This window comes from Grus americana, chromosome 10 (assembly GCF_028858705.1).
Source record: "Grus americana isolate bGruAme1 chromosome 10, bGruAme1.mat, whole genome shotgun sequence".
NCBI classification, from domain to species: Eukaryota; Metazoa; Chordata; class Aves; order Gruiformes; family Gruidae; genus Grus; species Grus americana.
In genome coordinates, this window is record NC_072861.1 from 4719207 (window position 1) to 4734732 (window position 15526).

Genomic DNA, 15526 nt, shown 5'->3' on the forward strand with positions numbered 1-15526 from the left:
TCAGTGCAACAGTGGCAGTACAGGAGGTCACGCTCACAGTGGTGACCAGGTCAAGCAATACTAGTTTCTCCAGGCTACAAGACATAGATTATATCTAGGGCTCAGACACTAGCGCAGCCAGAGCTCATCACCAGGCTCAGGAAGCCAAGATGACTACCAAAAAGATGTCTGTGACCCGGTCCCTAATTGATCCATTTTCCCTTTTGCCTCCGTTGTGACCCAAACTGCCATAGTCGTCCTGCATTGTGATAGAATGACCTGACACCTATTGCAAAAGTTACACTCAAAACTGCACAGGCAACCAGAATTCTGGCATCTTTTTACCTGTTCTGGATTGCAGTGATGCCTGACGTATCTTTGAGAGACCGCAGGCGGAAGGAGCTAGGTCGGTGGGAAGGAAGGTGGTGGAGGATGCAGCCAAGACACATCTAGAGGAGCTCCCTCAACTCGGTCCCATAAAGCATGTTCAGGATGCCAAAAGCCGTCTGTTTCTTTGAACAAGGTATTTATGTGTGGCATCTCATTTATAGCTTTTAGCCTTGTTGGATCAGGGCAGTCATTTCTCATTACAAACCTGAGACAAACGGTGAGGGCTGCAGCTTAATACCTTGGTGCAAAGGGCAGTTTTGCCCTCAGCTCCCCAGCGCAGGCGGCTGCCTCACATGTGTCGGCCACGCATTTGCTCCCAGAGGACTTTGGCAGGAGTTTCTGGGGTCAGGGCTGGGAGGTGCAGTGACGAGCAGATGAAGCGTTGGCAGACGAACGATGGCAGCTTTGTCTCTTGGCAAATTCAGATAAGATGCTTCTCCAGGGGCATTCTGCACCATCACTCACCCACTGGTTCTCCTTTGTGAAAGACACCTCTTGTCTCACAGGGCTGAGTCCACAGGATGCCAGTGACAAAATGACTTCTGGTTATCTTCTACTGTTGGCTGAAGGCTGACTTTGGTAGGTCAGGTACATCCAGGGAAAGGAATTTTAAGGAGTATGGAGTATTTCTTGTTCACATGCTAAATCCTTTAGGACCACATGTTTAGGGTTTTGTGCCCTTCTCACACATCGGACAGATTTGTGGAAAGCAAATCCAATATATGCTTGGTTTTAACACATTGTTTGGCCGTTTCATGTTTGGCTTTTAATATTAATTTATACTCAGAATTTTCTTTCTTTTTGCTTATTAGCACCTGGGCTACTCCACTGTTCTACATACTGTTTTCTTGTCTGTGCGATTCTTTTAGAATCACGGAGTCCTTCAAGGTGCTGTGTAACAGTCTAGGAAGAAAGATGTTTTTGCAGTTTCCAGAATGTTTTCTCCATTTCCCAGCTGGCATCCAACATCCTGAAATAAGTCAAATTCAAGGGAGAGCTTATCCAGAAGAAAAATGGGGATGGGTATCGCTGGGTTGTAATTAGAAATGACAGAAGCAGGCAAAATGGGAGTGTGTCGGTGAAGAAGAGAATGCGAATAGAAGGAATTACTTTGTGCTACTTCTCTGAAAGTCAGTCCGCAGAGAGAATTTCAATATTGTTGTTCGCCATATTTCAGCTTTCAAACAGAGAAAGCAGTTTTGTTGCGGAAAAAGCTGAGCTAAGTAAAGCTCTCAGGGCTGTGTTCCACAGCAGTATAATATAAAAGAGAGACCATACCAAGACAGAAAGAGAGAACCCAGTGTAATGCAAGACACTTCCATGGTTGTGCCCTTCTTTTGTCTTCCTCCCTTTTTCTATACAAATGGATGAAAGACAATAGCTGGAACCACCAGACAGCACCCACACCATACATTCCTCTACAGGAGAAGCAGGTTGGTCCAAGAGTTTGAAGTACAGGCCTTTGAGTCAAATTGCTTCTAGTCCTGGCTACAGACAGACTTCCATACGACCGTTGTATCTAGAGCTCGAATGCAGTAAACTTACACACTTCTAAGGCAGTGAGAGATCTTCAGAGGAGGAAAGTAAAGCTTAATTTTCATACCTAGCTATAGATGAAAAAAATAACACAGGAACAGTTTTTTTCCACATGAGTCAGTTTAGGAGATTAAGAATGAAAACTTGGGAAACCTCTCTAGAATATTTACTTAATAAATTGAGGTTAGTCCAATCAATCGAGTCTAACATCCACAAGTGACTCTACTGAGGTGGGTAAGATACACAGTAATCTATGCATAGACTATGTCAAAGTTGGAGCTAGTTGGGGCAGCTAATTAAAAAGATCACAGAGACGTTTTGACATTGGCATATTTTCAGTAACAAACTGAAAAAAAGGGCTTGTAAAATTCATGTTGAACAGTTCGTAAGAAAAAAAATCAAATAGTTGCATTCCCCTATGTCCTGTGCCACAGTAGCAAAGCCACAGGAATTAGGTGAGCTGTAAACTAAGAACATGGCAGGTTGGATGTTTCAGTAAGAACATGACTGAATATTTAGTTTTGATACCACATGGTTTGAGATATAAGCTTTGCTTTTGTAATTTTTTTTGGGGTAATACAGTATCCTCAGTGCCACCATGTAATCTTCAAGAATATGAATTTAAGCTTCACTTTTGATTGTATATTGTTTATAATCACTACACAAAATCTCTAATATCAAAATAAGTAGATTGATAACTGACAGAGCAGAAAGCATTTATTCCTAATGCTAACTGTATGGCAGGAAGTCTGCTGTGTGAGCCAGTGTCACAAAAGACACTGAAAGTCAAGTTCCTTACTCGTGCCGAGGCTCCACTGAGAAATAACGCTCCCTAGATTTCTCATCCCCTGGGATATTAATTATCTCAGACTGATGTTTATTACTTGATTCACTGATAGCAATTCAAGTTGCTGTGATAATTTTTCCTCTAAAATGCTGGCACTCAGGAAGTCAAAAACTTTGTTTTAATCTCTTAGAAGAGCCACCGTTTAGACAGATGTACACAACTCTAAAACCCCTCTAAAAGCCCCTCCCAAGCATTCAGCAGATTCTCAGTAAATCAGATGATAATGCTGTTTTGTAAATACCTAGAGACAGCACATGAACTGTTCTAAAGTTCAAGTTGCAAATAAGGGGAAGCTCAAGTATCCTGGAAGCTGCTTTTCAAAACTTAATTCTGGAGCTCAGTACATTTTACTTCTCCATATGAAGAAAAGAGGTGTTTAAGATGATTTTTACTTGTGAGAGAAGTGCTAGTGTATGGGATCCTGCCTGAATTGTGTTTGGGAGAACAACCTTGCTGTGAAGAGTTTATTGGTAGCAAAAAGGAAGTTCAGTAGAGTAAACATGCTTACCTTACTTCTAAATAGATCATATAATAAAAGAATAGGATAGCGAACTCTTACTATTCTGAAAACAGGCACCTATTTTCAGGTTGCAGTACCGTTGCTCCTCCTGTATTGTTAGGGAGCTTGAAAAATTACCTTTTCTAGTTAATCGGCAGAGTATGAGTCTGAGCAAAGTCTTTTCCCAGAGATGTCAGGAAGAAGAAGGGCTGTTTTGTGCTCATGGCAGATTAACTGGACTCTGAGTTGTGAGCATGAGGTCTTCAATTCAGGAAGTACAACAAGCGACTGGGGAACCTCAAGCTACACTGTCCAGCGCTTATGGCAGTCTGCGAAATATCAGTCTTAACAGCCATAGAGATGACATCTGTTTTGGTTCAGGCTGCGGTTGTTACTGACATGCTTGTTTTAAATGGATGGCATCTGTTGCCTTCTTTCCTAAACACTGCTGGAAACTGAGAGGGGAGGCACAGTTCAGCTCTCTTTTACCTCAGGATTTTTTGCAAGCCCAGGCACTGCTGTCAGAGCTTTCACCTCTAAACCTCCGGGAACAAGTGTTTTCCCTCTCAGGAAGATAGAGCTCTCATGCAATCTGCTCACACACACTCTGGAGAGCCAAATTGCTTGTACTCCCCACTCCCTGTAGGAGAATGCTTAATTTGGCAAGTACCGCTATGTGCATTTCTCACATCTGGCAGGCAAAAAGCGAGGAGGGCTGAGTGATGGGCACATCCCAGCTACAGAGAGCCCAGAGCTCCATGCCTTCGGAGAGGGATGGCAGCAGGGAACACATTCCATACATCCACAAGGAAGAAATTTGGGAGATTTAATGAAACAGTTGGCAAGAATGATCATAAGGTTACACCCTTCAGCACCAGGCACTGCAATTCCCTAGTGCGCAAGGGAAGTATGGATGGCATTAAAGCTCTTTTTAACTGCTGATTGCTATTAAACGCTTCTAATACAACAACAGCTTATCCACACCTGACAATCTTCAGTCATCCGTGGAAACCTCCACAGCAGGACAAGCCACTTTCTGCGTTTTGTTTTCTGGTGAGTTGGGCCCTGGCTCACAGCAAGTGCTGTTTTCAGCTCAGTCTTGATATATCATTACCTACATTGTGACCCAAAGGATAGAGAAAGATGTTGGGGGTGTGCTCAGGACTTCTTAATGTATTGCACTGAATGAGGCCTTTAGCAAGATAAAACCCAACTCAGGAAGCCAATGACCATTCGAAACCATGCTCATCCGGTACGGTTTCCTAGAAACTGGTAACAGTCTGATATATGAACACCATATCATCTGTCTTAGACAATGGTCCTCAAGTCAGGACTAGGTAAGAGTCCCACAGACCTGTGTGTTTAGGAGAATGCAAGAGGCATATTGGGGAAGAAGTCAGCTATGGGAGCAGACTAGTCCAGTCTTTCTGTCTAAATACTGTCAAACACACTTTTGCCGGAGGTGGGAAGCCCCCAGCTCTACAAGGAGAGACGTTCAATCTACACCCTAAAATAGGAGGGGTGCCTGAGCCAACCAGTCTCCCTCGCCCCTGGACCCTAGCTGAGAGAGGTAGTTTTGCTGCCACTTGCCATTGCAGCTCTCTCCACAAAAAAGGGTTGTGCTTCCTTCTCGGGGTGCAGGCAGGAATGCAGGCAGAGTCTCTTTTCTGACACCTCTTCAACTACTAGAATGAAATCTTCCCTTCACAGCTATTGTAGCTTGCAGGAGGCTGGATCGAGTGGCTCCTGCAGATGGCATCTGCATCCTAGGGATGGAGTGAAATCTAGGCTAGAGCACAGCAAGAGTCTTATTCAAAGCAGTGCACTGGAGAGCATTCAAAGGAGCCTAGACAAACTCTGAACCCTAAACCTGCCCACCAGGATCACCCATCTGCAGCTCTTTAGCAGAAGAGGAGCTGCTCCAGTCCTAATGTCCTGGCTTCTTCAGCACAGGCACTCTCAACTGTTTTTTAAATGTACACACTCTATTATTGCTCACTTCCAAGTGCAGTTAGAGGCCTGAGTCTTCCAGCCCCTCTTCATCCCTGCATTGCTACCAAAGGTTTCTGCACCCCATCAGCCGCAGTGGAGGCAGAAACAATTAATTGTTATCGCTGGTTGTGCAGCCTGAAATTTTCACCTCCAGATGGCCTGTACAAGGAAACAGCTGCCCTACTGCCTCTGCTGAGCAGCCCCAAGGCAGATGAGGAGTCGGCTGGCTGCAGCAGAGCTCACCTTGTCCCAGTGCAGGAAGAACCAGTTAGAGCTATAGGCTCCTGGTGCCCAAGCCCAGTGTAGAGGGGAGAGCAGAGCAAGAGGAACCTGACATCTGCCGTACTCATAGCCTCACTTGTTTGTGTCTGCAATTTCATTTCCTTACTGGTAACCCCCCACCATTCTCTACTCATCAATTTTGTGCTGAAGGTTGTTGCTGGGAGGTGCAGAAAGGATGCAGGGATGGAGACTGCTAGGCCTGAAGCAAACACATAGGAGAGGAGGAGGAGGAGGAAGAGGAAGTGGAAGAGCAAGTCTCTGAGCAAAAGTTGAGGAGGATGGTGCAGCTTCCAGAAGGACAGCAACAGCAGGAAGTGGCATTTGCTGGAAGCATTTTTAAAACCAGTTGGGGAACAGCTGTGCTGATTTTAATCCAACTGGACTGAAGTGCCTCCAGAAGAGCCATAAAGCCCTTTGATACCTACCGCCCAGGCAATAAAATGTTAATCTCAGTCGAAAGTCTTTGTTCTCTTAGTAGTGGTATTTTTCTATTTAGAGGTAATATACTGCTGCCTCCAATCGGAGGCCCCACTGTAATATGGACCGTACACGTGTAACAGAGACTGCTGCTGCTGCAATAGCTTTAGCATCTGAGAGAAGGCAGACAGTGGGGGGAGCCCAGAGTACCAGTGACTATCAGGAGCGGTGCCACAGCCATTCTGCTAGCACACCACTGTCCTGTGTGTCAGAGACTCTTTGACACAGGCGGGTTTTCTGAGGAGAGATAATATTGTGGCTCTGGGGATTTTTACAAATGTGTGAAAGTCTAAGAGAGCTACAGGGGCAAGTTTAAAAAGGAGCAGGCTGAGGTTTCAAGGGCAGGTGTGCGATAGATTCTCAAAAGCATATGAGATGATAAATCAGTAGAGGTGAGGCCTTGAAGGGCTACAAGGTCATTTCTAAACCATCCTAGTGAAGTTAGTAGTCAGTCTCCCTCTGGGAGGTCACAGACTCCCATGATATATGTGTGGTCTCCTTGGATAACAGATTAAACCTAATTAATATAGCTGCCAGCTGTGCTTTCAGCACTGATCTGTAAGTACAGCTATTCCAATGGTGTGCGTGTCCCTTACACTTACAGCCTTGTTCTCAATAGACCTTAGTGACAACTTCCTATTTTGTTGTACATAGAACAGGCCTGCCCTGTTGCTCAGGGTTCACAAGGGCTCAAGCAGTGCCTGCGTTATCATCCAGGCATCCTGTGATGAGTTTGACAGAAATGAACTGGGCTTTCTACTTCCCCATCTGTTTGATCCCATCCTTGAATCTTCTCGGTTCCCTCTCCAGAACTTCCAGCTCAAAATATGTTTTTTCTATTCCTTTACATTTAATTTATGTCCCAAATTTTCTTAAACATCAGAGGAAGTGACACAAAAGGACACTCCAGCCTTGCCGCATTGATAGCATTAGGTGTGAAGTTATAAGGTGACTAGTATTCTGCTTTAGAAGTACCTATAGTTTAGATTTCTTTCTCTCAGATCTTTTCATCATTTCCACGGATTAAAAGAATCTCCAGGCGGCCAAAAATCTCTTACTGTATGCAAGCATCTTCCATATCATCAGACTGAAGCTCATGGCATCATCTAAAACAGGAAGAGGAAATTGGAACTAGCTTTCCCATGTCTCTTGTAATACTATTGAGTGCCAAAATTACTGGGATGTTTTCTGTAAGTGGCTGCTTTTTCAGTAGAAATCCTACCCTAACCCTACTGATTTTTCCTGGCTAATGTTCCATTGCTGACAGGAGCGGTTTGGGGCCTGACTGTTTGATGTTTCTTGACAAAAAGAATTGCATTTCTGAAAACTTTCTGACTATTTCCCACTTAATGCTGTTTGCTGAGATATGTCATTTTGGAGAGGGCACTAGAGATGCTACTTATACTATCTGCAAGTAAAGGTAGCGAGGCCATAATGTACTTCTGTTATTCAGCATGTACTGTTCATGTTTTCATGATCTCAGCGATGATTTCTGGCCTCAGACTCTTTTGTACAGAACACTTTGAGATTTTAAATAACTCTTCATCCTTCTAGCTTTTGTCTGTTTCTGCCTCCTACTGCATTAATAGGCTCCATTATGCTATTATCTTCATTGCCATCAGAATCTAAAGCTGAGGTGAATTCTAGGCATAGCTTGTTTCCATTATTATCTTTATTGGCATTTTGAAGGAATCATTTGTCTTCATTATCTGCAGCTGCATCCTGAAGGATTTTGAAAAGGTACATGCAATATTTTCCTCTTACGAGAGCTTGGTTTTATGAAGGGCTTTCCCCCCTCCTCCTGCCTATTAAAAAAAAAAGTTTCCGCTCCACTGCTGGCGTGACAGTATAGAAAGCATCTCACAGATGGACTGACTCTCCAAGAGGCAAGCATCTTAAAATCCAGCAGATCCTAGTCTAAACCCCACTCTTTCCCTGCTGCATTATGAATCAGTGCACCCTGATGTAGTTTCTTGCCCTCTGCAGTTTTCAGCATACTCCATCTTTTTAATTTCCTCTGTAGCTCTGCCTACAGCTGGCAAACTAATCACTGCCTGAGCAATGCACCTCAAAATATTTGTTTATGCTGAATGAGTCTAGCTGGATTTTCTGTTTCCCATCATCTGCTGGTCACCTTAATCTGTAACAATGTTTGGTTCGCGGTACCGAGCTCAAAGAACAATTATTTTACTCAGGGGAAGGAAGTGAAGCAGTAGAAAAAAACATAGTATGAGCTAGCTGTGAAAATGAGTGTTCAGCATACTTTTAGCATGAAGAGAAGCAGAGATTTTTAGCAATAGCACAGATAAGACAGTTACGAGGACATTGTGTGGACTTATGTAAATGTACAATTCAGTTTCTTCCCACTACAGGGTCTACATGGGTACAGACCTCTGTTGCCACAGAATATTTAACATTGCAAACATCTGGCTTAGACTTAGACAGCTGTTGAACATAGGTAATTTCAGCTTCACTCCTTTTGCCTTCAGTCAATCCCTCCCATAGCCTTTGTTGCTGTGACCTAGATTGTGAGCAAATGCTTTCTGATGGCATTTCAGGGGAAACTAATCTTGCACTCAAACTGAATCGTGACTGGATTCATCTGTGCTCCATACTCTGTGCATGTGTAAATTTATTTCTGCCTCCATCCTTGAGCAGCAAATCCTTAATGATCTGTCCTTACAGACTCCCCTGCAAGGCACAACCTATGGAAACAAGGTTTCCAACAAGACTTACAGGGCTTTTCTTTCTCCAAAAGCAAAGCTGCTGCTTGCTATACGGACTAGAGATTTATAAATACTGGTCAAAGGTTTTCAAAATTTTAACATACAAAGGAAAATAAAAGCCTTAATTAACAACTGTAAAAACATGAGATAAGACTGATAATGACACCCCAGTAATCACCACATACCCTGGTTATACTGTGCTAAGCAAATTCTCTATCCAATTGCGCTGCCTGAGTGGAGTAACATACAGTCAATAATACACCATGTGGAGAGCAAGATACCAGTATTAGCGTTTTCCTTGGAGTGAGACGTCCTCACAGCCTCTTGAGCTCTGGGATCAATGAGACGGAGCAAAAGAAAAATGCAAGTAACCAGCTGCTCAAAGAACCCTTTTAAGTCATGTATGTACTTTTGGATTTCTGCCTGAAAATGGTGACATTGAAATGGCCCTTAGAGAATGATGCATCAATATTAGCACTGTTAAATGTGCAGCTTATACATCATATATGGGGCAACTTTTGCTTTGTTTATTTATTTCTCCAAACTATACTGCCCATTCCCTTCCTGTTAAAGGTGCTGAAGCATCTGCTGTTGCAAGCCATAGACCTGTCCTTACCGTTTTCACACAGACAATGCAATTGTCCTGTTCACGCATTATTAAAAGCTTGCTATTACAAGGAGACAGTCTGATTTAAGCCTTGCTGGCACTATTGCATTTATGCAAGCACTTACTCCATAAGAGGGACTGCTCCAGAGAAAGTACAGGATATATGGACTTGAAACATGTACTATCTTACTCCCAGGTATGGAAGGGTTTGAGTTTGCATCCCTCTGATGCTTCCTCTCATAGACTAAGAGCATCCTCCACACAACAGTAGTGAATAACACAACTCTCTTTCCAGTCTCCTCCCAGGACATTGCTGGGAGTATTCCTGCACACATATACACGTTTACTCAAGTGGAGTGCTCCTTGCTGCCCGCTGAAGCTAAGACATGGATGCAAAGGGGAATGAAATCAGCTGCAGTAATTCCAGGCACTGAGGGCCAGGGCTGATGGGCTTCCTTCCAGGGACATCTGGTCATTAACCCTCACAGAATAAGGGCTTTTAGGTCCTTTCAGTCAGGACAATGGGCTGTATGCTAGGAAATGCTAACTTCATGCAGCAGAGGCTTAATCACACCTTTTGGGACTTTAAAAGCTGGTAGCTATTGATTGAGGCAACGGTGGTGAAGCGGGGTCACAGCTGCCTTCATCTTTCATATGGGGTCCATGGAGACCACACGTAGTAACATGCAGAGTTCCCTATTGATTCAAGTGGCTTGGCAATTAAAAAGCCTTGTTTTCATCCTTTCAGTCATTTACCTTTCACCAGATGAAGCCAAGTGGCCTCAGCCAGCTATCATGGCTGCCCAAACTAAGCTGGATGCACTCAGCTGTAACTCCAGATTAAAGCTGAGCACAGCTTCGTTTCACGCAAATGAGGGTTGTCCTGAGACACCCCACACACACACACAACAGATGGGCCGGTGTTTCCCAGGCCCAGATTGAGCCAAGAGCCCAGTGAAGTGAAAATGGTGTGGCTCTGGAGGAAGGCCTTGCTGTGGAGAGAGCTGACAGGGGAGGCAACGAAGCAAGACTATGTTAATGATTGATTTTCTCTGCTGCTCTAATCATCCTCCTGTCCCTCCAGCTCACCACTGACATACGAGAGATGACAACCTGCATGTGGACCATTTGAACCCTGTGGGGAAGAGGAGTGTGTCTTTCTGTCCCCAGGACTATTGCTCCCAAGACTGAAGCTTGGGAGGTCTTCACCTCTTTGTACAGCACCTAGCACAGTGAATTCTGGGGCAGTAGAGGGGCTCAGTCCTGCTCTGCAGTACAGTAATATAAACGGTGAATAACTATGGCAAAGGCACAGGCTGACAGCCCACAGTCAGCTCTGGGGCTTAAAGCATACATGAACTTCCCAGCAGGGAAATGGATGTGTCTTTTCATAAATCACTTTGCTGTCCAAATAAAATAAAAGGCCATTTCATTTTCATAGCCACAGTTTTATAAAACAATAGTCAAAAGTACCCAGTTTATCATGCACACAGATGCTGAGAGCGCCAAATCATGCATTCAAACTACAAAGATTTCTAGAAACAATAGAGGACTTTACCACGTGTTATGGAGAATACAACATGTCTGGTGCAGGCTTCATGCAGGCTGAATGCCTTCTGGCTATTCTTGCAGCACTAAGCACAAGAAGACAGTAATTATTACACCAATGTAAGACAAATTATGCCCTTAAAGTCATATATACAAAGGGCGCTGTTGCTATTTTTATAGTCAGAAATGCAGCTGGCACTTTACAGATGAACTTTAAAAGAAATTCCTTATGCCCACACCAGTAGTTTCCCTCAACAGCCTCACACCAAGATCTCCCAGTGCAGAAGTGTGTGTGGGTGCATGGACAACACATGCTAAGCAGCTTTTGAGCAAGTAACCATATTGCTTTCAAGTGAGCAGCCTTCAACATCCTAATTGCAGGACTGAGGCCTTAACTAGGTGGAGTGAAAGAGCTATGTAAGATATCCTTAAATATAAGGACATTCTTGCATCTATTTTCAAGGGATGTCCCCCCCACACAAACATCTTCCATTTTAGGAAATCATGGCTGCAATTCCTGACCATCTACCTTCCTGTCATTTCCTACATTCCTGTGCCTTATTCCTAGACTCACCCAGAAAGGCACATCCTGACTCTGGCCAAGCAAGGGCAGAGGAGGAACAAGAACTGCTTCCTTGACCAAAGGCAAGTTGGTTTGGTCAGTTGATTGGCACTGGCTCTGTGTATAGCATTTTCTACCCTATTGCTCCATGAGGCCTCACATTGGTGTGAGGCGTAGATCTTCTCACATTTTATTTCCATGGATAACCCTCCAAAGCCAGCTAGTTCCTTTCATCTTCTGTGCAGAGATACTAAACTCTGGACAGTGCAGAGACTCAGTGGACCCCACTGGGAACATATGTCCAAACTACAGAAAGAAGAGTTTATTTTAAAAAGCACCTTTACCTATATGTGGGTAACTATGGTAGTAAAATCCTTGCAAGGCAATAATGCAATTTCATATGAATAAGCTAAAAATTGCTGCCCAGATTTCAGTATAACAGAAAGATTATACACCTCCCAGGACTGGGTAACTGAGAGGGAGATTCATGCCATTCCCAGCCAGTGAACACCAGGATGTTTGTAGGTTCTCATCATTTCCTTGAGACTGATCTCATCTGTTTATGACCAGCTTATGCGAACTGTTCTCTTTACCAGACGCGCGTTAGTGGGCTGCCATCAGATTCTTATGCTCTACTCGACACAAAGAGTGGCTGCCCCCAACCACCCCCAAGGGCCATCACCTGCTTCTGCCTCTGGTCACCCAGCTGTGACGGCTGCTATCTGTGAGAGGAACTCTGTAACCGTGTCACTGTTGAATCAGCTCCAAAAACTTATTTAACTCCTGTCTTGCTTACAGAGACATGTCTTTTAAATTCTTACCCCAGTATCTGGTTCTTCAGGATACAGACTTTTTCTCCTCACCCAGCAATTTCCTTCTGTATTTGCTTTGTGCTATTAGATGATAAAATCTGGCTAACAGGCACCCTAATTATTGCAGCATCCAAATGACAGGCTTCAGGCAAAATTATAATTACTTATTCAAAAGTATTCATAAAATTAACGTATCCTGAATAAATTCAAGCTTAATTTAACAGGCCACTGCACTTTTACAAGCATTTAGCACATGCAATTGTTTAAACTTAGTAGAGAGCAACTTATTCTTTCACAAGATATCAGGGTCAAAAGTAGATGTAACCACAATTTGCCCTAACAAGAGCAAATGTCAAACGGTTTAGGGAGCTATGCAGCAATTTGTTCAAATGCATGTAAGTTAAAAAGCATACAAAGAAGTTCTTCCCAGGCTTTTAATTATGGCAGAATATTCAAACTCTTCCTTAAATTCTGTTTCTCAGCCAAAATCAAGGAGAAAAAAAATGGTAGAAAAAGTTATAAATTCCCTCTCTCTCCTCCTCCCTGCCTTGGAACAGATTCAAGGCTTTATTCTGAGATCCTTCTTATGATTCCAAGTATTGTACTTGAGATTTTTTGAACTTTTATCTACAAGGCAGAGTGTTCCCCACTGACATAACGCACAGGATACTCTCTGTGGTGAGAGGGGAAAGAGCTGTTTGAGTTTTGTACGGAAAATCTGTACTGCTCCAGTGTCAATCCACAGGGTAAAATCAAAAAGCTTTGGAAAAACAACAGAATGGTACATTTCATAGCACTGTTCATACTACCTGTAGGAGTGTATAGTATTCCCTTCTGTCACTAAAACTGTGTCAGTTGTACATTTCTCATTGTATTCTAGCTTGGTTTCCCAAGATTGGAGCGAGGTCTTTCAATCATGCCATCTGTCTACCTTTCAGTCAGGTAGAAGTCAGGAATAAGTTTTGAACAAAATTGGTCACTTTCTAATAAAATGAAAGAAAGGCAAGAGAGCACTGTGTTCCTCTTTAGCTATGACTACTGTAGCTGTGCGAAAACTACGTACTCTGACATGATGGCTATTTCTCACACACACTACACCTTTCTTGCCTCCTTCTTCCCTTTCTTGAAAATTTACTTTTGTGTCCTTGCTGCTTGGGACTCTGGCAATGGGGTTAGGAGAAATACTGCAAGATATCCCCCACTCCAAGTCCTGGAGTATCTTCCTAGATATTTTTCCAGCAGGATGAAATGTCGGCAATAAATCAATGATTTAATTCATTCTCCTGTTACTTAAACAATAGCAAGGAAGAAAGCTCTGTCCCTGAAAATGGTCCTTTCACAGCATCCTGACCATTCCCATAGCTGCCCTATGACCAGTTTTGAAGATTCTCTTTGTTGCAGCAACAAAGCCAACAACCGCAACATTTCTGTATGCCCTGTGCTAATGCAAAGCATTACAGATCCTTACTGTTTGTTCTTCATGTTCATCACAAAGTATTGATATCAAGTTCATTAAAGGAATTAGGAAATAAATCACACGAGAGAACACGATGCCAGTCAGGTCCAGACGATTCCAATTTACTTCACTAAAATACTTTTGATTAAAACACATTGCTGGTGACGTGTCTTAAAAGGAACTTGGACTTCAAGCTCTGTAATAACTGCAATATGTTCTCTGTCTCTAGCCTTGCCACAGACTGCATAAGCTCAGTGTTAAAAACTGCAAATAGAGTTATTAGGTGCTTACTTCAGACACAGACTTCTCACTGCAGTCATTGCTGATGTCCTGGCACACCCTGCAGAGGATCCTATGCAAATTAATATCATTATTTAGATGTCCCAGACTCACTGTGCATCGTTATGGCACAGTGTCAATTTTACATAAACTTCCACATATGGAACATTTTAAAAATCTCCCAACTGCAGCAAGAGAAATGGAAAGAAATAGCTTCAGCAATCAGCAGCCTCTTAATAGCGTCAGAATCTCAGCATTGCCACGGACATTAGCTTACTGCTCAAAAGGTCTCTCTGAGTAACATTGATAGCACTGCTTTCCGTCAAGATTGTTTTAAATCGCTGATCCCTCTCCAGAGATGCTAAGATAAACTCTCATCTTCTGGGTGTATTTTCTGGGTTTGTGTTACAGGGCAGAATAGAAGCTGAACAAAAAAAGGATAGCAAGCTTTTTACTTTACTCACAGTGGGTAGAATCCCTAAGTCCTTGGTCATCAAAACTGCTGTATATATCAGTGATGCTGTCTGTCTTAGCCCAACCTGAGATGCCAAAAATTCTCAAGGCATTTAAAAAGGTGACAGGTCCCTTGGTCTCTTTGATGGGCATAAAAAAGTCCTGCCATTTTTTATGTATGTGGCACACAAAGGTTAGGAAATTGGAGTGAATGGGACACAAGCACATAGAGGTATTTCCAAGGCATGGTTTGGAGGCAGACTAGCGGTATGTCTTTCAGCCTGCTAAAGGGATATGCAGGCTCACAGAGGTCTCAGGGAAGAGTCTTAGGCACCGGGTATGGGAGGAGAGAGGACCTTTGCACCGAGCCACTAAAGCTATTCCTATCTGCAGTTTCTGTAAGATCACTTGATTTCCAATTGTACCTTTATCTCCCAGCAGTGGCAGCTACTAGGACATGAAAGCTCCATCCCTTTGTAAACTTTCTGTGAACTCATCAGACCTGTGATGAAATCAGTCCATCAGCTCCACATGAACATCTTCTGAAGATTAACACTGAGATACATATCTACAGGGCTTTTAAGAAATTTGTAGTTCAGTCAGTCACCTAGACTGTCACCTCCTTCCTACTTGAGCAACTGAACTGCCTCTCCCAGTGAGCAGCTGGTTTGTGTGGGAGATAGCAGTATCTAGTAGAAGACTGTAGAGGTACTGCCTGCTGCAGAAACCATTTCAAGCCTCAGCACCTTCCTTTCTAGTTGCAGTGTGTGACCGTACAGCAAATTCTAAAAGCAAATCGTACTCAAGCTTGTAAAACAGATTAGCTGCCAGATTCCTCTTTGTTTTGAGAACATGGCAAAAAACCTGAGTGCCTGCCACAGATTATGTTGGCGGTGCATCACTGGCAGGCCCTCAGATGGAAACAGAATGAGAGATACGAGACAAAATCCCTGGTTTCAGAACTTCGTTCTGATTTATCAGAGTGCAGCAGGAGTCAAGTAAGAGTGAACTAAAATTTCAAGAATCCTGAGGTTTTTTTGCTTCTGATTGAAACTGGCCTCATGTTCTGAGAGGCAATGTG